Source organism: Sapajus apella, unplaced genomic scaffold (assembly GCF_009761245.1).
Source record: "Sapajus apella isolate SASKATOON/1434 unplaced genomic scaffold, GSC_monkey_1.0 scaffold12, whole genome shotgun sequence".
In the NCBI taxonomy this organism is placed as follows: domain Eukaryota; kingdom Metazoa; phylum Chordata; class Mammalia; order Primates; family Cebidae; genus Sapajus; species Sapajus apella.
Window position 1 is genome coordinate 12656794 of NW_022436952.1, and position 25228 is coordinate 12682021.

Sequence of the window (25228 nt, forward strand, 5' to 3'; positions counted from 1 at the left end):
TAACTTAATATTAAAAGGTCTTAAGTTCTTTAATTGTTAATTATAGAATGCCTTCACCATTTTGGATTTTGCCCCCTTAGTTATTATTCATTATCATCTTATTGCCATTTGAAATGCTTCTCCAGCACAATACCTATATCCTTTTGCATGTATAAATTACATCTCCTGTTTCTGCTGCTGACCCTACTCTGCTCCTTTTGAACAGATTTTCAGTCTTCTACATCCCATGCCATGCTTTTCCCAGATGAGAATATGAGTTTTCATAAGGTACTTCCATGTACAGATCGCCTGAGTAAGAAAAGAAACCTCATACTTACAGGGAGCAGTGGTTTCCTGTGCGGTGTAGGTATTGCACTCCTGGGTCTTATTTTTTTCTGATAAAATTGCAAAGAGGACAAAAAAAATAGCATAATGTGAATCTATTATTACGACAGTAATTGTAATGAGGATGGGAAATGGTACAATTTAAGCATTTGACACCTGAAGCTCTACTTGGTAAAAATCTAATCTATCTTTCATTAGTGTTTCCTCTCAGAAGATCCCATGGGACAGGATAGAAGCCCCTGCTCCGCTTGCAATCAGATTAGTCCATCTGGCTTCCTGCCATTTCTCAATGCTAACCTCTAAACAACAGTCACATGCAGACCGACACTCAAGTGACTTTTTTTCTTGTTTCATCCAGGGAAGAAAATATAGTCCATGATGGTAAAATATCATGTTAACAGTGTATGCAGAAAGATACTGCTTTCACAAAAGCTACAGGGTAGATTTTTTATGATACTTAACTAAAGAACCCCAAAATGTCCAAATCATGCCCTGACAACTACTCTCTTGCCAGGTAATATTTCTAAAAGAGCTTAACATCAAAGAAATTTTAACAACTGACTAATAAAATCCCTCTTTGTTTTTAGCTAAGCCTTGCCCAATACTTCTTGAAGACAAGTGCCAATAATAATTGAGTGGTGACGCATGGCTTAGATCCAAGGCCTTTGCATGATACTTCTCTTATGCAAGCCTAGATCCAACTTTTACTACCCCCTGAGCCAGAGCAATAAACAATATTCAGGTGCAGAAAGAAAGGAAGATGGCTAACCCCATTAGTAGACTATCTCAGTTTACTAGTTTCAAGGCCTAAAGAAGTGGTGACCAGATTGAACAATCTGTTAAAAAAAAAAAAAAACTAAGGTAAAAACTAATAAACAAATTCCATAAAGAGTCAGGATACAGAATCAATGTGCAAAGCCTTTCAAAACATAGCAACCCTGGCCACTGGTGAACCTCATCCAATTAATATCTTGAGTTTGAAGTTATGGGTCAGTAAACTACTGCTCACAGGCCAAATGCAGCCCACTGACTGTTTCTGTAGAAGTTTTATTTGGACAGCATCATGCCCATTTGCTTACATGTTGAAATAACATGTTGCCGGGGATAGCACCTGAAGTTCTTGGTCTCATGTTCAACGAAATTGAGGACATGGACACACCAAGGGTGAGGTTAGAGCAGAAGTTTAATAGGGGAAAGAAAAATAACAGCTCTCTGTTGCAGAGAGGGCTCCTGAAAAGAGTTGCCATTCCACAGTGAAATGCAAGGGTTTTTACAAATGAGCTAGTGGGGAGGGGGTATCTTATCTACATAAGGCACAAAAAAATGTTTAGGACTAAATGTGCCATCTGCATAGAGTACAAATCTATGGCAGACCCCACTCCAACCTTTTATTATGCAGGCAATTCCTTCGCCTGAACTACTACTTCACATTGCTTTCCTACTGTGCATGTGCTAAAAAAGAGGAGGTGGAGCCCCCATGGTGAACATGCCTGGCCAGAGGTACCCCTTTCTATCTGTGCAGCTACAGTCAACCCTGTCCCCATGCTAGCTCCCAGCTTCCTTATCTATGTTTGCAGCCTGATCTTCCAGGCTGCTCTTTGTTAGAAAAAAAGTGATTTCTTGGGCTGCTTTTTGTTAGAAAGGACTCTTTGCCCCAGCTGCCTAGCTAGTCTTTTTTTTACCTCCTCTCTCTTGTTGTCTGTGGCTACTTTTACTCCATGGTGGCAGAGGGTAAGAGTTGCTACAAAAACTATATGGTCTGCAAAACCTAAAATATTTACTTTCTGGCCATTTACAGAAAAAGTAATAATTTCTGCTCTAAATTATATTTATAAATTATCCTTCCCTATGGAAAAGCAAGGAAAAGGCAGAGAAAAAAGAGAAGCAGGGGGCATTTTCTTCCTGGTTAACTATCTCACTTCTATTTCTGTTACTCCATTGGCTTAACAATCAAGCCAATGGGGGTATGGCTTCCCCTCAGGGTCCCCCTTGGAGCCATTGGATATACAGATATACAAGGGTCTTGCTTTCTCTTTCATATAATGTTTCAATGAGACCACAGATTTTTTTTCTCACTTCTATGATCTATCCTTGGGACATATAAAAAGACATTTATCATATTATTATTTATAATACACAAAAATTGTAAAAACCTATATATACAACAATAGGGATAGAGCAGATCCATATATTATAGCATGAAATACAGTGTTTTCCATAAGATGATACAATGGACTTTGGGGACTTGGGAGGAAGAGTGGGAGGGAGGTGAGGGATAAAAGACTACAAATATGGTACAGTGTATACTGCTTGGGTGATGGGTGCACCAAGCCCTCACAAATCACCACTAAATAACTTTCTCATGTGACCAAATTCCACCTGTGCCCCAATAACTGATGAGAAAATAAAAATAAAAGAAAAAGAAATAAAATAAATATAGTGTCTTCAAATAATACAGAATATATTTTATATTAAAAGTTCCAAATAAAGGTGAGATACAAAATTATATAATCAGTGTTTTCAAAACTTTAAAAGCAAACACACATATGCAGGCACACATTGTTAAGTGGAAAACTGTGTGATATGATTAATTTCTTTTGTATTTTTTTGAACTTTCCAAATTTTTCTATAATAAATATACCATGAGTTATGTTTAAACTATTAAGCATTGGCTCAAGAAGCAATTTGAACAACCCAGATTAGAGTGAAACAAGTGAGGCATTGAGTTTCCATCCATTTTTACCAAGCTCTTGTAAACTTTCATTTTAATGAGGGGCTCCAGAGCTAAGAAAAAGTTGAAAACCACCATTCTTTAGTGTCTTCTCAAAGCTTCTGTGCAATAAATTCCAAAACCTCTTCTTCTAGTTCATGGGTGGTCAGGAATACATTTATTTCTGGCTTCTTGGATTAATGATAAAAGGAGGGTGTTGTGTGAACCATCTCAGACCCTGGGGCTCCAGTGTTTTAATCTCCAGGGAATAAGGCCAGACTGGTATAGCATTCAGAACTCTAGTAATTTAAAATAGTGGGAAGGAATCACAAAAGCACCTTCCTTAGTAGGTGCCACAAGAGATAAATGGAGGGAAAGAGGATAGGACAGCTCATCGTTTTCTGACTCTTGAATCTGTTCCCAGGGCAAAGAAACAACCGCTGCAGTGGGTCATTCTATCTAGATAAATGGACTGCTCCAACATCTTCCTATCAGCTTGTTTCCTTTTTTTGGTAATTCTTACTGACATTTTAAGGTTTTTTTTTTTTTTTTACTTTTAATTTTCTTTATGATAGAAGAAAAAAATATTAAAGAAAGTAATAAAACCCTCTAGTGAGCATTGCTTTGAAGGGCAGATTTGCTTCAATGAGCTATCCAGAGTAATCCCCAGCAAAGTTACATGTAATGAAAGGTGTCCTCTGTGTTGAAGAGTCGGCATTGCATAAAATTGAGAAGCAATTTGCTTCTACCTCTGCTCTCCATAGGTAACTATTGCCTCAGGAACATGCCAACTATGCTAAATGCCATTTATCAGCATGGGGCTTACAAGCTGACTTCAGAAAGGGTCATTGTGGCAGCCTGGGAAGGAAGGCCCTCCAGTTTCATATGAGAATAAGATGCTCAGCATCAGTTTGATGCCAAATAGCTTAACCAGGCTCTCATATCAGTCATGATAAATATTACCTACACATAAACACACACACACACACACACACACACACACACACACACACACACACACACACACACATAAACTACTTCCCTTAGAGTCTTTCCTCCTCCCACTCAAGATTTACCAAGCAGTTATTTTATTGTTATTACAAGTAAGTCAGTGCTATACAGCATCATTTCTCATTAATAGTCCCCTTTATATTCTGGGACCCTGACATACAAGGAAGCTTAATAAATATTTGTTCAAAGAATCCAGATAGGGTTAGCACTATAGGTTTGGTCTTACTAACAAACATTCTTTAGTAGATTCTACTGTCTCAATTCAGGTCAAAAGCTAGCATCACAAACCAGTTTGCCCACAAGAGGAAGAGTGAATCCAAGGCAGACAATATCCTGAAGTCCAAACAGGTAAGTAGAATTAGAATATTCCATCTAAAAAAAGCAGGCCTCTAGCCATTGGGTAAAAGCTCAGAGGCAGGGCTCTGATTTCTAGGAGGACACTAAGATTAAAGATTAGTTCCTAGCCCTAGATGGCTTATAGCAATTTTTTTGGCCTCAGGTCAGAATTTTCTGGTATCGAAGTAGACTTGAATCAACAAAAGGTATTTAAGTATTAAATACATAAAGAGGAGAGGGATACAGAAGATAGCAAATCGGGCAAGTTATGACCCTTGCTCCATTCATATGGAATACGTTGATTAGTTGCGAATTGTGGGTATCCTGATAATCAATTTTCCCCGGAATTTTGTAAGCATATATGTATCCTTTTCATGAACAGCTTCACTTCTCCTACTATTCATCCCAAGAAACAAACTTATATGCCATATGAGCCTAGTTTGTCAGAAAAAGCCCAATAGGAATATGGACTTTAAAACTGTCATTGATGTACTAACTTACTTCAACATTTTGTCTCCTTTCCCATGTTATCTTATTTCATTTTCACAAGAACACATTAAAGTAGGTATTTCATTCCCATTTTTACAGATGAGGAAAGTTAAATTTGAAGTGTGTGCACAGAAGAGCACAACTTGGATCCGAACCCAATTCTCTTGGATGCCAAAACCTACTTCTCAGTTGCTCTTTTAAAATTGTTTGGAATCTTGCTAACTGGCCACGTAGCCTTTTACACTTTCAATTGAAAAGTTACAATTTAAAATGTGTAGCGGGAAACAAGCAGAGGAGCCATATGGGAAAGAAGTCAATGTGAACTCAAAAACTCTTACAGCCTCATCAAGCAATAAAAATAAATCATTGAGCTATAACAAATCAAAAGGGTTTTTCTTCCACCCCCAACCCGTTGTCTTCTCTTTACAATCTCAATCAATGAGTTGAAGCTAGATTACCCAATAATGAGCCAACTATAGTTCAGATAACACCTAAAAATATTATTATAGTCATGATCTCCTGAAATTCCACCACCAAGATAGACATTGATGAAAACGCTTTGGTGTACAGTACTGCCTCCCCATCAGTGTCATTTCTATATATTACATATAATTATATGCACTATAACTAACTATATATATAATTGTATGCACTATACATAACTTAAATACGTACTATAACTTAAATAATATTTTTACTTTTTGTAGTTTTTATTATTTTCTTTATCTTGCAAGACATTTTATCCCAACTTTTTAGTTTGAAAATTTTCATATGTATACAAAAGTTTAAAGAATTGGTCAATCAACAAGAATATACCCACCACTGAGGTTTAATATTAATTAAATACCTGGCTATATTTAATTCATCACCTATTCATCTGTTCTTCCTCTATATATTTATCAATCAATTCTGATACATTTTAAAGTAAATATTACAGATAACAATAGATCTAATCTCTAAATGTTTTAGCATGTATATCATTAACTAGCATGCAATAAAAATTTCTTAATTGACATCTGTATAAAACATACCTTTTCTGAATTATCAACTATTTTCTTAAAGTGGAGTTTTGAAAAGAGAATTACTGGGTCAAAATTCATGAATATTTTGAGGCTGTTCACACATATAATCAAATTGCTTTTCAAAACAAATTTTGACAAGTTATATTTCTTTTTTTTTTTTTTTTTTTTTTTTTTGAGATGGAGTTTCACTCTTGTTGCCCAGGCTGGAGTGCAACGGCGCGATCTCGGCTCACCGCAACCTCCGCCTCCTGGGTTCAGGCTATTCTCCTGCCTCAGCCTCCTGAGTAGCTGGGATTACAGGCATGCGCCACCATGCCCAGCTGATTTTTTGTATTTTTAGTAGAGATGGGGTTTCACCATGTTGACCAGGATGGTCTCGATCTCTTGACCTCGTGATCCACCCACCTCGGCCTCCCAAAGTGCTGGGATTACAGGCGTGAGCCACCGCGTCCGGCCGACAAGTTATATTTCTAACAGCAGAGCTTATAAGTGCCCACCTAACTGTATCCTTGTGAATATTAAGTATTAACTTCTTTGTTAATGTGGTAACAGAAAAATTGGATATTATTGCTTGACTTTTGTTTGATTTTTGAAAAAAAATCAAAAAAAGTTGGAACATTTTTCCTTGTTTATCATTTATAATCATTTATCATTTCTTCAATGAATTGTCTAATTCAGATATGCTTATCCTTATATTCAAATTTTAGTGTTTTTATTATCAATTTGTGTAGCTTTTTGTATATTAGAACTGTTGACAAAAGAATATAAATGGTTTTGAGGAACTTGATACATATATCCAATTTCCTAAAAAGAATATGACACACTAGCATAATAAAGAGAAATAAGACAGGTTCATAAAATCTCTGTCTCTGAGTAATCAAATTACCGTTTCCCAATAACCAAATGTCCTTCAAAAAGAAAACAAAAATAATACACTTTTCACTCCAATTAAAAAAAAAAAAAAGGCCAAAATCATTCTAACTGATTCTGGTCTTCAAAATAATAAAAACCTTAAATGTTTCCTATAAATCTAAACTATCTACTATCTAATAAAATTATTTTGTTGTATTTTGGCGATACTACTGCCTAAAGATAGGTCATAACGTTTCTGAATATGATAATCATATGACAGGGTTGCTGGTTTTCACTATGAGCAGAAAAATATAACCTTAGTAACCATGGCAGTTTTACATTTTGTTTCCTTACAATGCTTGTTGTATTGTATATTTCATGAGCTAAGCCATCTGAAGTCTTGCTCACTCTTCTGCTCTCTTTACAGGTGAACTTTTCCTTTCTTTATCTAAACATGCCACTTCTGGTCTCTTGGACATAAGCAGTGATTTGCCAGCAGAATTCCAGTAATGATGGAGTAGCTTCTATATTAGATTAGTCCTCTTACAAATGACAATTACAAACTCTAGACCAAATTTTTAAAAACAACTATCTGAAGGCATAGGAAAGCAACCAAAATCATGCAAAACATGGAAAAGATTTGGCCCCTGAAGATGTACCATATTAAGTGAGAATCATGTTATATGGCTTATTCCATGATGGTACTCTACAACTGCAGGCATGAAGTGGTTAAAACTCATGAGCAAAGCATAGATTACTTGTTTTGTTTTGTTTTGTTTTGTTTTGTTTTGTTTTGTTTTTGACTCAAGAAATCAGAAAAAGGAATTTGGAGCTGCAACAATGATTGGAAATTGAAGGGAGAAATTGCAGATAAAAAAGAAATTCACAGGAACCCAACTTGGCATGTGAACTCCCCTTCAAATGCTTGGCTGTCCTCTGTATTGCACATGCTTGGGAGAGAGGCCAAAGGTTCCAGGGGAAAAATATGTGGCTGGAAACCGAAAAGAGCTAAACAATGAAAAAAAAATGTGCAATTCTACTCCCCAAAATTGGAGAGACTTGGAAAACACCTCAAGCTTTCCATGAAAGCCCAGAAAGATCTCCCACTTTAGGAGTAAGGACAACATTCTAGGACTAACAGATTTTTCCAAGGACCAAGGGTAAAAAAATAAATAGGTATGGTCTTGCAGATTATAAAATTAAGCCCTCACAGGTTCAAGATGATCAGTCAGTAATTTAACTGCCTACTAAAGCAAAATTCAACATTCTCCAGTGAAAGATAACAGAATCCAACAGAATCTATAAGGTGTCATTTAGCATACCAACATTTAATGAAAAAATTACCAGATATGGGGGTGGGGGGGATGAACATAGAGTCAATAGTCAAGAAAAACGTCATTCAATAGAAACATACAGATGCTCCCTGAGTTACAATAGGGTTAGATCCCAATAAACCCATTGTAAGTTGAAAATATCATAAGTCAAAACGTATGTATTTAATACACCTAACTTACTCAACATCATAGCTTATCCTAGCCTACCTTAAACATGTCCAAACACTTACATTAGGCTACAATTGGGTAAAATCATCTAACACACAGAATAGTTTATAAGAAAGTGTTGAAAAACCTCAGATAATTTATTGAACGCTGTACAAAAAGTGAAAATCAAAATGGTTTTATGAATACTTACAGTTTCTACTAAGCCTATATTGCCTAAACACCATCATAAAGTTGAAAATCATAAGCAGAACTATTGTTCTGCCTGAGACCATCTGTATTCAGAACAAACCAGGTGCTACTATTTTAGATGGACAGGTAAGATAAAAACATTAAGTACTCTACAGGAAAAGCTAGAAATGTAAGTGAAGATAATGAAAATTTCATAAAAGAGTTGAACATTGTAAAATAAATAAATCTAATAACTAAACAATATAATATCAGAAATCAAAACATCATTTAAAAAGCTTGATTGACTGAGATTAACAGCAGATTATACACAACAAAAGAAAAGTTCAGTGAACTTGAAGACAGGTCAATGGAAACCATTTAAAATGCATAATGAGAAAAAAGACTGGAAAAAAAACTAACAAAGCCTCAGTTACATCTGAACAATATCAAGCACTCTAATATTTATATAACTGGAGAGGAAAAGAATGAGGTAAGAAAATAATACAAAAAGTTTTGGTCAACTTTTCTCCAAATTTCATCAAAAAGAGAAACCACCAAATCCAGGAATATCTATGAATTCTAATCAAAATAAATACAAAGAAAACCATGCTCCTACTCATCAGAGTTAAACTTCTGGAAAACAAAGTTTTTTGTTTATTCTTTTTAATCTTAGAAACAGCCTTTGAGGAAAAAAATGCATTACATACAGGGAGCAATGAAAAGAATGACAGCTGACTTCATATCTTTAACACAGAATGACAACTTCAAGGTGCTAAAAGAATAAAACTGTCAACCTGAAGTTCCATATACCATAAAAATATTCTTCAAAAATGCAGGTAAAGTAAAAATGTTTTCAGAAAAAAAAGAAAGCTGAGTGAATTTCTTGCCACTAGAAATTATACCAAAAAATTTGGATATAGTGTGTTTATATTTTAGACATATTTTTCAAAAATATTTTCTGCTTTACATTTCAAGATTTTATATTTAAATATATTGTTTACATTTTACAGTATGATATAGTTCCCTTCTTTGTATGAATTAACAGTAATAATAATGGATGACAAGGGATGTGGTTATGATACAGTTGTTACGCTAAAGGCTTTACCCACTGTTACATTTTGTCCTGGCAACAACTCTATACAGTAAAGTTTATTATTATTCCAGTTACAAGCTTTAGTATCGCAATATAATTTGAGATGAGGAAACATGTAATATACCCAAGGTCACACAGCTAGAATGTGGAAAAACTGCAATTTGAACTCAGGAAATCGAACTCCAGAGCCTGAATTCTTAAGCACTATGCTATGTCGCCTCTGGGACATTTTTTGAGCAAATACTACATGCCAGATATTGTAGAAAGGGTGTTGCATGCATTATCCCCATTTAATTCTTAAAATAACCCTAGGGGATAGTTTCAAGTCTTCCTCTCATTTTACAGATTACAGAATTGTTCATTTGGAAAGATTAAGCAACCTGCCCAAATGTAAAAACCACTAAATAGCTAGGGAGAATTAAATCACAGGTTACTGACTCTAGAACCATGCTCTTAATCAAAGCATTTTATACTACCTACATTTATCCTACAAATTTTATTCCAGTCCAAAGACCAGAGAAGAAATCACTGACAGTTTCCTACAATGTTGGTATATTTTATTACATTAAAATATAATGTGTTTTTGGAGGATATATATGATGAAGGATGAGAACTTAGTTGTATACTAAGTTTTTACCTATTTGAAGGTTTGGGTCATCTAGCCTGTTCATTCATTAATACGTCTACCTCTGTGCCAGTAGCGTGGTCTTTCAATTACTATGGCTCTATGGAAAGGAGTTTTGACAGCTGAGCACCACAGAAATTATTCAGTTTTCCTTGTACTGTGATCTTTTGATATTTTGAGGCAAAACTCCAAATGCAGGCTCAGGAAGGTTACACAAATTTCAGCTCTCATAGCACAGTTTCCTTTAGATGGCACCAAAAGTAGGGGAACTTTTGTGAAATTGAATTGTGTATTTACTGTTTTGACACCCTGCTGACAACTCATCTTCAGCAAAGCAATGGTTTTTTTACTCCACTCCAATTGCTAATGCAAGAGAGGCATCTTATCATCATCACTTAGTTTCCTGGGAAAGGAACAGCAATTGGCCAGCATAGATTTATTAGTGATAGCAAGAGCGAAAGCTGCAGAACACACTGCTTAATTTTTACCTCATAATTCTTGTGAATTTTCAATCACTATTTCTTTCTAACTTATAAATTTGATTTTAATAGAAGGATCATGAACAAGCATTTGTCAATATTCTCTCACCATGAAAGGTCACTTCCCAGGCTGGAATGTAAATAAGGCTACGCAAACCTTACTCTCATATAATGGGATTTTTTTTTTTGTCTAGTCTTTTCTATTCCCTTCTTTCAGAATTATAAATATTTTCTAGAACATTGTCTAAGACAGCCTTTGCCCTACACTTACAAAAACTACAAATGATGTGGAAAAAAATCAAGCTTGCTTTCTGAGCTTTCTAATGAACATTTCAGGAAAGGTCATCTCTCCCACAGAAGTCCATAGACACTGCATATGGGGTCCCTGGCAATGTTGTGACAGTTGGATATCACTTCCACTGATACATGTCTCCATCTTTGTGGTCAAAAAATGACACCTGTGGTTTACCTGCACCCGTAGCTGTTAGAAACAACTCACTTCCAACCTGCTTTTCCCAAATCAAAATGAGAGAAAACATAAGATTCTTGTGCGCTGCCACTGTTGACACTATGGAGTGACCATTACAAAATGTAAAGCTATTTCTCTACCCTCTGGTAGAAACATCTACAACACACTTTCATTGTATGTATTATATTCACTGTTACTGAAGCAGGAGAATAGAGCCTAGAGGCAGGGAACCTAGGGACTTCCTAGAACTAAATCAAATGGAAATACTACAGCTATGACAGGAAATGTCCGCTTATTTACATAGGGTGTACACAGAGTAAATGACTGTGTAACTTTACTTCATCCTCTCCATTTACATATGGTGTACACCAAGTAACCAGTGGAAACTTCTAGAGGGTATTTAAACCCTAGAAAATTCTGTAATGAAGCTTGTGAGCCTCTCTGTTCAGGCCCACTCCCACCCTATGGAGCGTACTTTGGTTTTCAATAAATCTCTGCTTTTGTTGCTTCATTCTTTGCTTGCTTACTTTGTGCATTTTGTCCAATTCTTTGTTCAAGACACCAAGAACCAGGAAACCTTCAACCGGTAATAATATGATCCTCTCTCAGCCCCTTCCTCTTTATTGCTGCCCTCATTCCTTCTTCCTCTCCTCTTTCTTCTAGACTTTATGGCTTTTTCTTCTAGCAGTCATGTGCTAACATCTTTCACCTACAATCTTTGTTTAATTTCTGATCCCAAATTAACAATCTTCCTTCACACCACATATCTCTCATCTTGATTCCTACTGTTTATCTTTCTTCTTATTCAAGTAGAATCTATACTTCAAGAATGTACTCAAATGAAGCCATTTCTGACCTCTCCCACTCATTGGTTGCTATTAAATGTAGAGCTTGAACCACACTACTTTTCACTTAGTTTTATTTACTTTATAAAATTATAAAACGTTAGAACTGGAAAAGATCTCAAAATCAGTTATTCTACACACACAAAAAAAGTGTAGAAAACTAGGGGTGATACTAATAAGCACAAAATAAGATGATATGAAGAAGTCTTAATATATCAGTAATTACAGAAGATTAAACTTGCAATTGGACCAAAAAATTGAACTAAACTTGTGAGTTAAAAAACAGAAATTGTCAGACTGGATAATTTTTAAAAATCAGAAAAGGGCATAGAAAGCAAATTAAAGGACAAAAAGTATACCAGTAGAATACTTTCAAAAATAGTTTCCATAAAGATATTCATATCAGAAAAAAATAAACTTTAGGAGTGTTATAAGTAAAATTTCAATGCTGCAAAAGAAATAGCACTCAAAGATAAATCCTGTCAGCAAGGCAGTTTACTTCCATAGAAGGGTGCTGCTCACGGATGAAGCAATGGTGACCACACATCTGAACAAGGGAGAAAAAGGGGTACTTATGCCTGATGGGGTCGCCCCTACTGCTGTGTCATTCCCCTATTGGCTAGGGTTAGATGGCACAATCTAGACTAATCCAGATTGGCTATTTTAAAGAGAGCAGGGGTCCAAGCTGTAGTGGGATAGTTTGGTGGGAAGGACTGTTACAGGCAGGTCAGAGCAGGTAGCCAGGGATAACCGAGGTCAAAAAAGGTGACCAGAGCAGGTGACTGGAGCAGGTGATTGGGATGAATCAGGACAGAGCCAGGGGCTGGGGGAACAGATATGGACTACTGATTAGAACCAGTGGAGAAGGAACTACAAGGAAGTTAAACTTTAAAATAGAGAATTAAACCATAAGCAAGCTGAACATACTGACATACTGATTCTTTGAAGAGAAGCTTGGGGTTCACTATATCTAACAAGAGAAAACATTTATAAGTGATAGCCACTAACATTGATGTCTATTCCCCTTGAAGATATAACAGTTCTAAACTTGTATAATCCTAATAAAAACGCTGAAAAAGATCATCTCCTTTTACAAAAACTTTAGTCCCACTCTTCTGAGTCCTCTGCTTGACCATGCTATACCTTGGGCCTCCCTCTCTGTTCTTACAGAATCTGGTTATGCGAAAGTCTCCCCCCCTTAATATGTGACCACTCTCCACATCTTATCACCCTGGCTTGCCTTCAACAAGACTTCTGTTATCAGCTTAGCAAGAATTACCCTCCTTCCCCTGTTGTTTCCTTTTGATAATTTTCCATTCACTGACCCTGACTCTGCTCCTTGGTTATAAATCCTACATGTTCTTGCTGGAGTGAGAGTTGAGTTTAATCTCACTCCCCTACTACAAGACTCCACTGATGTGGTTCCTGTACCTATTGGCATGGTCCTCTTGAAGAGTCTTTCTTACTACCTTTACCAAGTGTAAAAAGTAATTTTTTCTTTAACAGTGCTCCAAAAGGTATCAGCAAATACCAGTAAGATTGCAGAAAAAAATTTAAAAACCATCCTCATTGTGAAAGACTTCAACTGACCTCCCACATTACTGATATACCAAACATATAAAAACTAATAAAGATGTTACCAGAAAGGGGTCCAGATCCAGACCCCAAGAGAAGGTACTTGGATCTTGCACAAGAAAGAATTCAGAGTAAGTCCACAGAGTAAAGTGAAAGCAAGTTTATTAGGAAAGTAAAGGAATGCAAGAATGGCTACTCTATAGACAGAGCAGCCCTCAGGGCTGTTGGTTGTCATTTTTATAGTTATTTCTTGATGATATGGTAAAAAAAAGCGGGGGGGGGGGGGGGGGGGGTAGATTATTATTGCCTCCCTTTTTTAGACCATATACAGTAACTTCCTGATGTTGCCATAGCATTTGTAAACTGTCATGGTGCTGCAGGGACTGTAGCAGTGAGGACAACCAGAGGTCACTCTCATTGTCATCTTGGTTTTGGTGGATTTTAAGGGGCTTCTTTACTGCAACCTGTTTTATCAGCAAGGTTTTTATGACCTGTATCTTGTACTGACTTCCTATCCCATCCTGTGACTTAGAATGCCTAACTGGGAATGCAGTCCAGTGGGTTTCAGCCTTATTTTAGTCTGCCCTTATTCAAGATGGAGTTGCTCTGGTTCAAACACCCTTGGCAAAGATACTAAAAATTGAACAACATAAATAATATGATTGATTACTTGACATACATACATCAGTATCTATTAATTACAGAATACACATTGTGCTAGGTGCGGTGGCTCACACCTGTTATCCCAACACTTTGGGAGGCTGAGGTGGGCAGATCACGAGGTCAGGAGTTTGAGACCAGACTAACCAATATGGTGAAACCCCATCTCTACTAAAAATACAAAAATTAGCCCAGTGTGGTGGTGCGTGCCTGTAATCCCAGCTACTCAGGAGGCTGAGGCAGGAGAATAGCTTAAACCTGGGAGACAGAGGTTGCAGTGAGCTGAATTCGAGCCACTGCATTCCAGCCTCGGCAACAGAGCAAGACCCTGTCTCCAAAAAAAAAGAATACACATTGCTATGGAATGAATGTTTCTGTCCTCCTACAAATTTATATGTTGAAGCCCTAATCCCCTGTAGAAGAAAAATAAATCTCAGGACCCCAAAATCACTAAGCCAAGGGAAAAGTCAAGCTGAGAACTGCATCAGGCAAACCTGCCTCTGATTTCATCCCTAAATAAGATAGCTATAAAGATAAAAAAGATACATACCTCCCTCACAATTTTCCTACAGTGAAATTCCTTGTGGACAAAGGGTAGACAGAACTCAGTCATCTCTCTGAGACTCACGTGAGACAAATGCATATCTAATGAATTCCTCTGCCCTATTGTTTCACTAAACCAGACTAAGGTATAAGTGACTATTTCCTCTACCCTCCTCTCACATGTAAATTGTGTATTCAGAGAAAGGCTAACCAGAGACTCAAAGAATGCAATCATTTGTCTCTCTTCTACCTATAACCTGGAAGCCCCCTTCCCTGCCTTGAGTTGTCCCGACTTGATTTTCTGGACTGAACCAATGTACATCTTACACATATTGATTGACCTCTCGTGTCTCCCTAAAATGTATAAAATCAAGCTGTGCTCCCACCACGGGCACATGTCCTCAGAACCTCTTGAGGCTGTGTCATGGGTGTATCTTTAACCTTGGCAAAATTAACTTTCTGAATTAGTTGAGAATTGTCTCAGATACCTTTCGGGTTACACCCTAATGTGATGCTATGTGGAGACAGGGCGTTTGGGAGGTATTTAGAGTTAGACTAACTCATGAGAGTAGGACCTTTAGAATGGCAGTTGTGGCCTTATAAGAAGAGGAAGATCGATCTCTCACTTTTCTCTCTCTCTCTTCCTGTCTCTCTTGACGTCTCTTCCACCACCTCACCAGAACGCTACCTGCAGTGAGGAAAGGTATGTGAGTACACAGCAAGAGGGCTTCCAGGAAGGCTGCCTGCAAGCAAGCTAGGAAGAGAGCCCTTACCAGGAACCTAATTGGCTGGCATCTTGATCTTGTACTTCTCAGTCTCCAGAACTGTAAGAAATAAATTCCTGTCATTTAAGTCATCCAGTCTAGAGTATATAGTTATGGTAACCTGAGCAGACTAAGATACACATTCTTTCTAAGTGCACTAGGGACATCTGCATTTGAAGATATCCAAAGTTACGGTCTCAACAATTTTCAAATTTCAAATATAGATTATGTCTCCCACCACAGTGCAATGAAGTTAGAAATTAATAATAAAAAATGGGGAATCTTCATATATTTGCAAATTTTAAAACACTCTTTTTTTTTTTTTTGAGACTGAGTCTTGCTCTGACACCAGGCTGGAGTGCAGGGGTGCGATCTTGGCTCACTGCAACCCTGCCTCCAGAGTTCAAGGGATTCTCCTCCCTCAGTCTCCTGAGTAGCTGGAGTACAGGTGTGCAGCCACCACACCCAGCTAAATTTTGTATTTTCAGTTGAGATGGGGGCTTCACCATGTTGGCCGGGCTGGTCTCGAACTCCTGACCTCAAGTGATCCACCCACCTTGGCCTCCCAAAGTGCTAGGATTACAGGTGTGAGCCACCTCTTTTAAATAACTGAAAAGTTGAAAAAAATCATAAAGGAAACGTTAAAATACTTATAAGAAAATAATAAAAATATTACATGTAAAAACTTGTGGAATACTGCTAAAGTGATACTTAGAGGGAAATTTTAGCTTTAATATAAGCATATACTAGGATAGATAAAAGCTGAAATTAATGAGCGCAATGTAAGAAAAACAAATTTTTAAACTATCAAGTTGAAAGCAGGAAACAAAACAGAAAACAAAGAGTCATTAGAGAGCATTATGAAAGAAGACAAATTCAACTCCTTAAAGAGATAAGCTCAATAATTCTCTGGAAGATTAATCTACCAAAAAAAAAAAAAAGACAAAGAGAAGGAACAAACTAAAATGTGATTTAAAAGGAAGAATAGTCTAGGTGCAGCGGTTAATGCCTACAATCCTAGCATTTTGGAAGGCTGAGGAGGGAGGATCACTTGAGGCCAGGAGTTCAAGACCAGCCTGAGCAATATAGTAAAATCCAATTTCTACAAAAAAATTTTAAATAATAAAAAAATTAACTGGGTATGGTGGCATGTGCCTATACTCCCATATACTTGGGAGGCTGAGGTGAGAGGATTGCTTGAGCCCAGGAGTTTGAGGATGCAGTGAGCTATGTTCATGCCACTGCACTCCAGTCTGAACAACAGAGTGAGACCCTGTCTCTGAAAAAATAAATAACATAAAATAAATGGAAGAACAACTACCACTACATTACAGATTTTTTTAATGCTAAGAGAGCACTATAAAAAAAACTATGCCAAACATTTTGAAAACTTAGATGAAATGAAAGTATACTAGAAAAAAAAGAATAACATACCAAAACAGACTTGAAAAGATACAGTGTAGTTGCATAACCTTATGAAGTCACATAAAAATTTCAGGTTCAGGTAATGTTGCAGGAAATTTCTACAAACTTCAAAAATATATATAATTTTAAAATTTCACAAAATCTTCCAAAAAAATAGAGAAATCAGCAACACTTTTATGGAATATAATTTTTTCAAATGTTCAGTTTCTCAGTATGATCATGTGAAATAAGAAATAGTTACATATTAGTCAGTTTGTAATAACTCTCTGCCTTTGATTTTTTTTTAGTCCTTATGTTTGCTTATAAAATTTATCTCAATATTTGTACATAGAAATCTAAGAGCATATTATTTCATTAGCACCACCAATTTGAAGTATATAAATGAGTCACAATTTTTCAAAATAAACTCAAGGATTAAAGAGTTAACTTACTATATTTTACTGTAGGAAGATAGAAAAAAATCAAAATATTATTTATCAATTCTTTGAAGAAATGATCACTTCATCTATTTGAAGCAATCTAAGAAATCATAGACAGTTGAAGATATGCTTGATCACCTAAAATTAAAAGCATTTTGCCTTAAAAAATAAAAGATTAAAAGAAAAAACTAAAATAGGAAGATATTTGCAGCAAATTGTTACTATATATTACAAGACAATATCTCAACCCACCAGTAGATAAAATGGGCAATGGATAGGGGGCACAATGAAAGTTCTAATAAACAAATATATAGAAAATGTTCAAACTTGTTTTTCATAAAAATGTAACATCAACGTTGAGATAACAATTTATAACTATTAAATTATTCTGAAGTTATAAATATTCACATTGAAAAACTGGCAATATTGTTTCAACCTTGCCATATTCCTATGTGCTGGTTGGCACTGTGAGGTGGAAAAATTTCCATAAGTTTTTGAATCTACTAGGAAATATATTCTAAAGAAATGAAAGAAAAAACATGAATATAGCTAAATGCTATATTCATGAGATAGTGCACTAATATCTGTAACAGCAAATATTTGAAAACCATTTAAATATCCATGTAAATGACACCCCATTAAATTAACGGAATAATGTAAGATACTGCCAAAATATTACTAAGCAGCAATTACAAGAGGTTATGATAAATACTACATAACATCGGAAGTGTTAATCACATAATGTGAAGTAAAAGACACAGATTGTAAATCTGTTTGATCATTAGGATAACAACTACAAAACAATATATGCTAATGGATTCAGAAGGCTATCTGAAAACAAGTAAGTCAATTATTGGGTCAGGACAGTGGCATAGTAAGTGATTTATGTTTCATTGTTTAAATTTTCTTTCATTTTGTTATAAAATTGCCTTTAAATTTTTTTAAAGAAAATTGTTTTAATGAGGGAGAGATGATGCAAACTGGCCTTCCAAATCCAGGAACTTTAGCATGGACATTTATCACAGTAAATGGATTTGAAGGATGATCATTAAACTTCTAACAGATTTATTAAATGATAATGTCAGAGCATTTGGCCACACTTACATGCTTTTGGATAGCTCATCAGTACAAGCAATTTTCCAGAATGCTGTTGCCCTTTTCAATTAATTAAATTCATGTACAAACCAAAGAAATATCAAAGGCCCAGTGCTATTTCCATAGGAGATTTGATATGGCTAATATAAAGTTCTATAGTTTACAGGGCATAGATATATCTTCCCAAACAAGAGTCTGTTTCAATTTGCCAGCACTTCAAATATTCTCAACAATAGACTTTTCATTTTAATATCTAGATTACTTGATCAAATTTAGCTTCAATTGAAAACAAGCAAGAATTGCCATTATGTGTGATTTGGTCACAGGGATAATGGATACATACAAACATTAAGGAGGATACTAAACATCTGTATTGGACTTCCTCTAAGAGGATGACTGAGTCTTTGCCAATACAAGTCAAATTTTCTGAATATAACTAGAGGCCAGTAATTTATAGGGCCCTCCATTTATATTCTATTTTCCTCTCTCCACCATTAATCCTCTCCATTACCACAAGGAAATCATCTGACCCCTATATTGGGGTACAGCAAGAAAAGAAAGTGAGGTGTGGAGATTTTAAAAAAAGTATCCTTACAGTATAGGGGATCTTTTTTGCATGGGAGAAACTTCTCAGTACAGTTTGACTTTCAGGTACTTCATTATAAAGACATTGCTTCAAAATTCATTGTGAGAAGAGGAAGCCTTCAGCTTTAATGTTATAAAATAAATAACTACCTATGAGATAATCACTGTTAAAATTGAGACATAATAAAGAAAATAACAGTTAATAGTTATAGCACAAATGATACTTTATGAAATGCCTTTGCAGGTATTCTTTTGTTTCATTTTTACAGCAACTATGCATTCCAAAAAAATATTATTATTATCATTTTACAGATGATAAAAAGAGGCTCAAAGAGATGATAGATAGATAAACAAAACTATAGGAATTTAAAATAGACAAACCAAACTACAGGTATTTATATGTAAGCACCTTTATGTGGATAAGATATATTGTAAGCCTTCCATAGTTTGAGATAAAAACTTATCTCAAAATAATTCAGGTAGGAAGTCGTATAGCCAGGATTCAAACGCAGGCCTTTTGATTCTAAATCCCATGCTCTTTTGCAAATAAGCAGTGATACTCTTCTTAGGGAGAGATGCCTTTTCCCTGGTCTTTAGCAAATAAACATGTATGTGTGTCAGGAAGTGTAGCAGGATGAATAAATTTTCACTTAAAACCTTAAGCTGACTTTAATTGCTTCTGTATTATGTTAAAAAAAAATTAATCAGGGAAGGGTGGAGGGCCTAGCTTAAATCATACCAACTGAAAAAGAAATCCTTATACACTCATTAAAGAGAAGAGAGAGAGGAAACTGAAACCTTAAAGGCCTTTGCCAGCTCTTCTGTTGAACCAAAGGGTTACATTACTTTTTATTTTGGAAAAGTCGATTAATGAGTCTTTGAAAATGCAAAAGTAGATCCAAACTGAGTGGAAGGGTGGAAAAGTAAGTTATTCTGTATAATAATGTGAGGGAAATTGGATCTAAAGAGACTTGAATCTAAAGAGATTTAATAAATCTGTTAGAAGTTTAATGATCATGTGTAGCAATATGGCAGATGGAATCTTAAAAGCATTTAATATTCAGTTTTAAGTTTACTGCCTGTGAAGTGCTAGCCCTCCATCATCCTGGACCTTCTCGAAGTCTGCACACACAGATACACATGCAGATGCACATTCATGCACACACATACATACACACACACAAAAGCTTTGCATCAAGGATTTGGGGAACAAAGAAAAAAGTTACGTTTCATATGTGATTCACTGTGCAGCAGAAAGAAGAGTCATAGGAGGCAAGTTGTAGTTGGATTGAAAATTCAATGTGAAAATGAGATGATCAGAACATAAGTCCCTAGGAATCTACCAAAGTGTGTAGGAAAGTATTAGACTTAAATCAGACTGAAAGTCTCAAAAAATAGGTTAACTTCACAACAACTGAGTAAAAAATATATGTCTGGGTGAACATATCATTTATGTGTAGTTACTTATATTTAGATAAGATGAATATAAGCCCTCCATAGTTTAGCCTATCCAATTATTTAACAAATATTTATTCAGTGTTATCAATTGCCAGGAATTGATGCTAATGTCTGGGAGAGTTAGACACAGCTCCTTTTCTTAAGAACTGCATGGTTCATTGTGTGAGAAACATAAGAAAATGACAATTTCCATTCAATGTAGTAAGAATGAAGGAAGAAGTGAGTTACAGTGCTGTGAAAGTGCAGAGAAGAGCCATCAAATCCAGTTTTAAGATCAGAACTATTTGGTAAATATACCTCTTAGATTTTTCAGAACAAACCCAATTTCAAATAATTTATACCCCGAGATGTGTTTAAAAGTGTCAGTTCATGTACCCTGACAAATAATTCAAAAATTTGACTACCTTTCTATAATCTACCAAGAATTTATCCATCTTTAGGTTTTTTCACCTTTAAAATCACTTTTGGAGTATCAATACATGCCAAGATGGAACGTGTTCACTATGCAGCCACTCTCCCACTGCTTTCAACTAAAAACTCCAGGCAGAATACAAAAAGTAAGTACCTGAGGATTTTGAAAAGTAAGCAATATCATAAAACCTAAAGAATGACCATGCAGTGTCGAGTTCCTTGTTTTGTACTCTCCCTTTCTCCTTTCTTTGACTCAGAGCAGTGAGTTGTAGAACTGCACTGTGACTTTGACAGCAAAAACAATAAAAGAAACATCCTTTTTCTAACAAGAGAACTGAGAAAAAGGACTCCTGCCAGGCAATCAGTATGTGAGAAATTTCTAGTCTGGCTTTGTTTTTTTTTAAAACCCTCTCTCTTTTTTTCTCTCTGAGACTTGCCCCAAGGTCAGCCCAAGTTACTGAGCCACACTGCCAACTTGGTGGTGAAGGTTGTTGTGGGCATCTGAATCCCTGAGAGAAAACCATCTCTCTGTCCAAAGGATATGGGGAAAAGGATGTTTGTCATCCAAAAAGTATAAGGAGAAATTCCTGTTAAATTTTCTCTCTCTCTCCTCTTGCTGCTTCATACTGAGGGCAGTCCCAGTTGTGTGGAACTACAAGAGAGTGAAAGGGGAACCCAGTTTTTCATGTCATTCTGGCAGGAAAAACTAAGATAGTAGGCTTCCAGGAGCTGGGGAGTTCAAGCAAGGTAGGGACTAGGGTAACACAAGGCAGGCACTTAAGGATAAAAATTCAAGAGGTGTTAAAATATTCAATGATGCTTATTAAGAAACGGTAAGGAAGACTTCATTCAGGACCATTGCTATAGGTGTACTGACCACCATAATGATGGGATTTTGCAGTTGGGGAGAGAGATTGGACTCAACTTCAAATACAGCATGGGGAAAGTGGGAATTTATATCCAAGGAGCAGAGTGAGGGTCAGTGAATGGAAAATTACTAAGTGGAAACATCGGGGTAAGGGAAACTCTGGCTAAACCAACTTAACAGGATTCATGCTAAAGACAAGCTAGGGTGATCAGACATCGCTTAGGGTAGGGGGAGGAAGTGGAACCTGATCAGATATCAAGAATAATCATATAATGAGGGTGAAGGTTCATACTATACTGACTTAGCAGGGTTCTTTGGTAAAACTGGATTTTACAAGGAAGTACACAAATGGTCAGAGGAAAAAGTTCAGGAGCCTGACAAAAGTTTAGGCAAGCAAAGATTCTTCATGAGATGTCTCTGGCTTTCAGGGCTGATCAATTGCCAATACTGTACATGTATCACCCTGAGAGTGAGTGCCTCCTGAAATTTTACACATTAGGTGTCTCATTGTTTAGAAAAAAATATTGAATGCAACCAGAAGAAAAAACTGAAATCTTGAATAAAATGAAAAAAACTATGATCTGAATGAATATGGATTTCTCATTAGAAACTTTCAAAGCCAGAGGCAGCAAAAGAATATCTTTAAACTGTTGAAAGAAAGAAGCTGTTGACCTAGAATTCTAAATCCAGTGAAAATATCCTTTAAAATAAAGAAATTTTCAAATGAAGGAATTCTTTTTTTTTTTTTTGAGACAGAGTCTCATTCTGTCACCAGACGCCAGGCTGGAGTGCAGTGGCGCAATCTTGGCTCACTGCAACCTCCATCTCCAGGGTTCAAGCGATTCTCCTGCCTCAGCCTCCAGAGTAGCTGGGACTATAGGCGCATGCCATCACACCCAGCTAATTTTTGCATTTAGCAGAGACAGGGTTTCACTATGTTGGCCAGGATGGTCTCGACCTCTTGACCTCGTGATCCGCCCGCCTCGGCCTCCCAAAGTGCTGGGATTACAGGCGTGAGCCACCATGCCCGGCGCCAGATGAAGGAATTCTTACCAAGTTTCAGGTGAAAAACCAACAAACTTTTTCTAAAATGAATGCAAAAAGAAGTTCTTCAGGTTGAAGAAAAATGACACCCTATAGAAACTTGGAGCTTTAGGCATGAAAAAAAAGCAACAGCAATGGTAAATATCTAGGGAAATGTAATAGACTCTTTTTCTCCCCTTAAGTTATTAATTTCTCTTATGAGCACAAATAAATAAAACTAAAATTAAAAAAACAACAGAGAAAACAATGATATCAAAACTGGTCCTTTGAAAAGATTAATGAAATGTATAATCATCAAGAAAGACTGATGAAGAATGAAGGGTGGAAATACAATTTACCAATATCAGGAATGAAAGCAGTATAACACTAAAGACAGCACAAATATTACAATGATAAGAGGGAGTTACTACAATCAATCCCATAAGTCAACAACATAAATGGAATGACCTGTGATGGTAAATACTGAGCATCAACTTGATTGGATTGAAGGATACAAAGTATTGATCCTGAGTGTATCTGTGAGGGTGTTGCCAAAGATTAACCTTTGAGTCAGTGGGCTAGGAAAGGCAGACCTACCCTTAATCTGGGTGAGCACAATCTAATCAGCTGTCAGCACAGCTAGAATAAAAAGCAGGCAGAAAAATATGAAAAAAGGTACTGGCCTAGCCTCCCAGCCTACAACTTCTCCCATGCAGGATGCTTCCTGCCCTAGAACATCAGACTCCAAGTTCTTCAGTTTTGGAACTCGGACTGACTCTACTTGCTCCTCAGCCTGTAGATGGCCTATTTTGGGACTTTGTGATTATGTGAGTTAATACTTAATAAATTTTGCTTTATATATATATATATATATATATATATATACAAATATATAGAGAAATATATATATACACACTATGCACACACACACACACACGCACACACACACGCACGCACGTATGGTTCTCTAGAGAACCCTGATACAGATTTTGGTACCAGGAGTGTTTCTAGAGGAACAGAATATTAAGGATGGCATTTGTTGGTTTGGGGGTTTCTGGAGTTGGCTATTTAATATGCTTAGACCCAAAATTGCAAAGGATTGTACTTCTAATGGTATGGAGAACACTGATAGTCCTTGGAATGAACTGTTTAGAGAGTTATACAAAATAAATTCATTTGACACTCCTGATTCATCACTTGTGAGAGGAAGGAGTTTAGTGACTCTATATATAATACCTTTGATCGTATGTGGAGAACCAAGAAACATAATGAAGCTGGTTGGTTGCTCCTAAGTTCAGTAGACAAAGGGATAAAAGAAAATAATGAACTCAGGGATTCTATCTCCTGGCTTCAGGAGCAGATACTGAGCCCTCGATATGGCACCATTCCTCGGGGTGATCAGCCAGCTACCTGGTGGCAGGTTGATTACATTGGACCTCTTCCATCATGGGAAGGGCAGAGGTTTGTCCTCACTGGAATAGACACTTACTCTGCATATGGGTTCACCTATACTGCACACAGTGCTTCTGCTAAGACTACCATCTGTGGACTCACAGAATGTCTTGTCCACCATCATTGTATTCCACACAGCATTGTCTCTGACCAAGGCACTCACTTTACGGCTAAAGAAGTGTGGTGGTGGGCTCAGGCTCATGGAATTAACTGGTCTTATCATGTTCCCCATCATCCTGAAGCAGTTGGATTGACAGAATGGTGGAATGGCCTGTTGAAGTCACAATTACAATGGGAACTAGGTGACAATACTTTGCAGTATTGGACTGGTTGTCCGTGTTCCTCAGCCTGTAAATGACTATTGTAGGACCTTGTGATCATATGAGTTAACACTTGATAAACTCCCCTTTATAGATATATCTATTCTGTTAGTACTGTACCTCTAGAGAACCCTAATACATGATCCAAATGCCTTTAAAAACCATAAACTTTCAAAAGTCATTCAAGAAAAGATAGATAACTGGAAGTGTATTATAGCCACTAACAAAATTTAACTACTAATTTAAAAACTTATGACAAACTCCAATCCCAGATGATTTCACTGGCCAATTCTAGTAAACATTCCTTAGTAGAATTTCCGTAAATAAATTTCTCCATGTCATTAAAGAAATGACATAAAATATATACAATTACTTCCATAAAATAATAAAAAAAGAATACCTCCAAATTATTTCATGTGGCCAGCATTAGCTTGCTACCAAACCCAAAGACAGTATACAGGGTATGAATATAAATTTAAAATCCATAAAAATAGAGTATAAACTATGAACAAATAAAATTAAGCAATGCATACAATAAATATACATCATGACAAAATTGGGTTTATCCCAGAAATGCAAAGTTGTTTTAACATTCAAAATTCGATCAATATAATTTGTTACATTAACAGACTAAATGTAATTCATTATATTAACAGACAATGTATTCATTAGATTAACAGGCTAAAGTAGAAAACCTACATGATT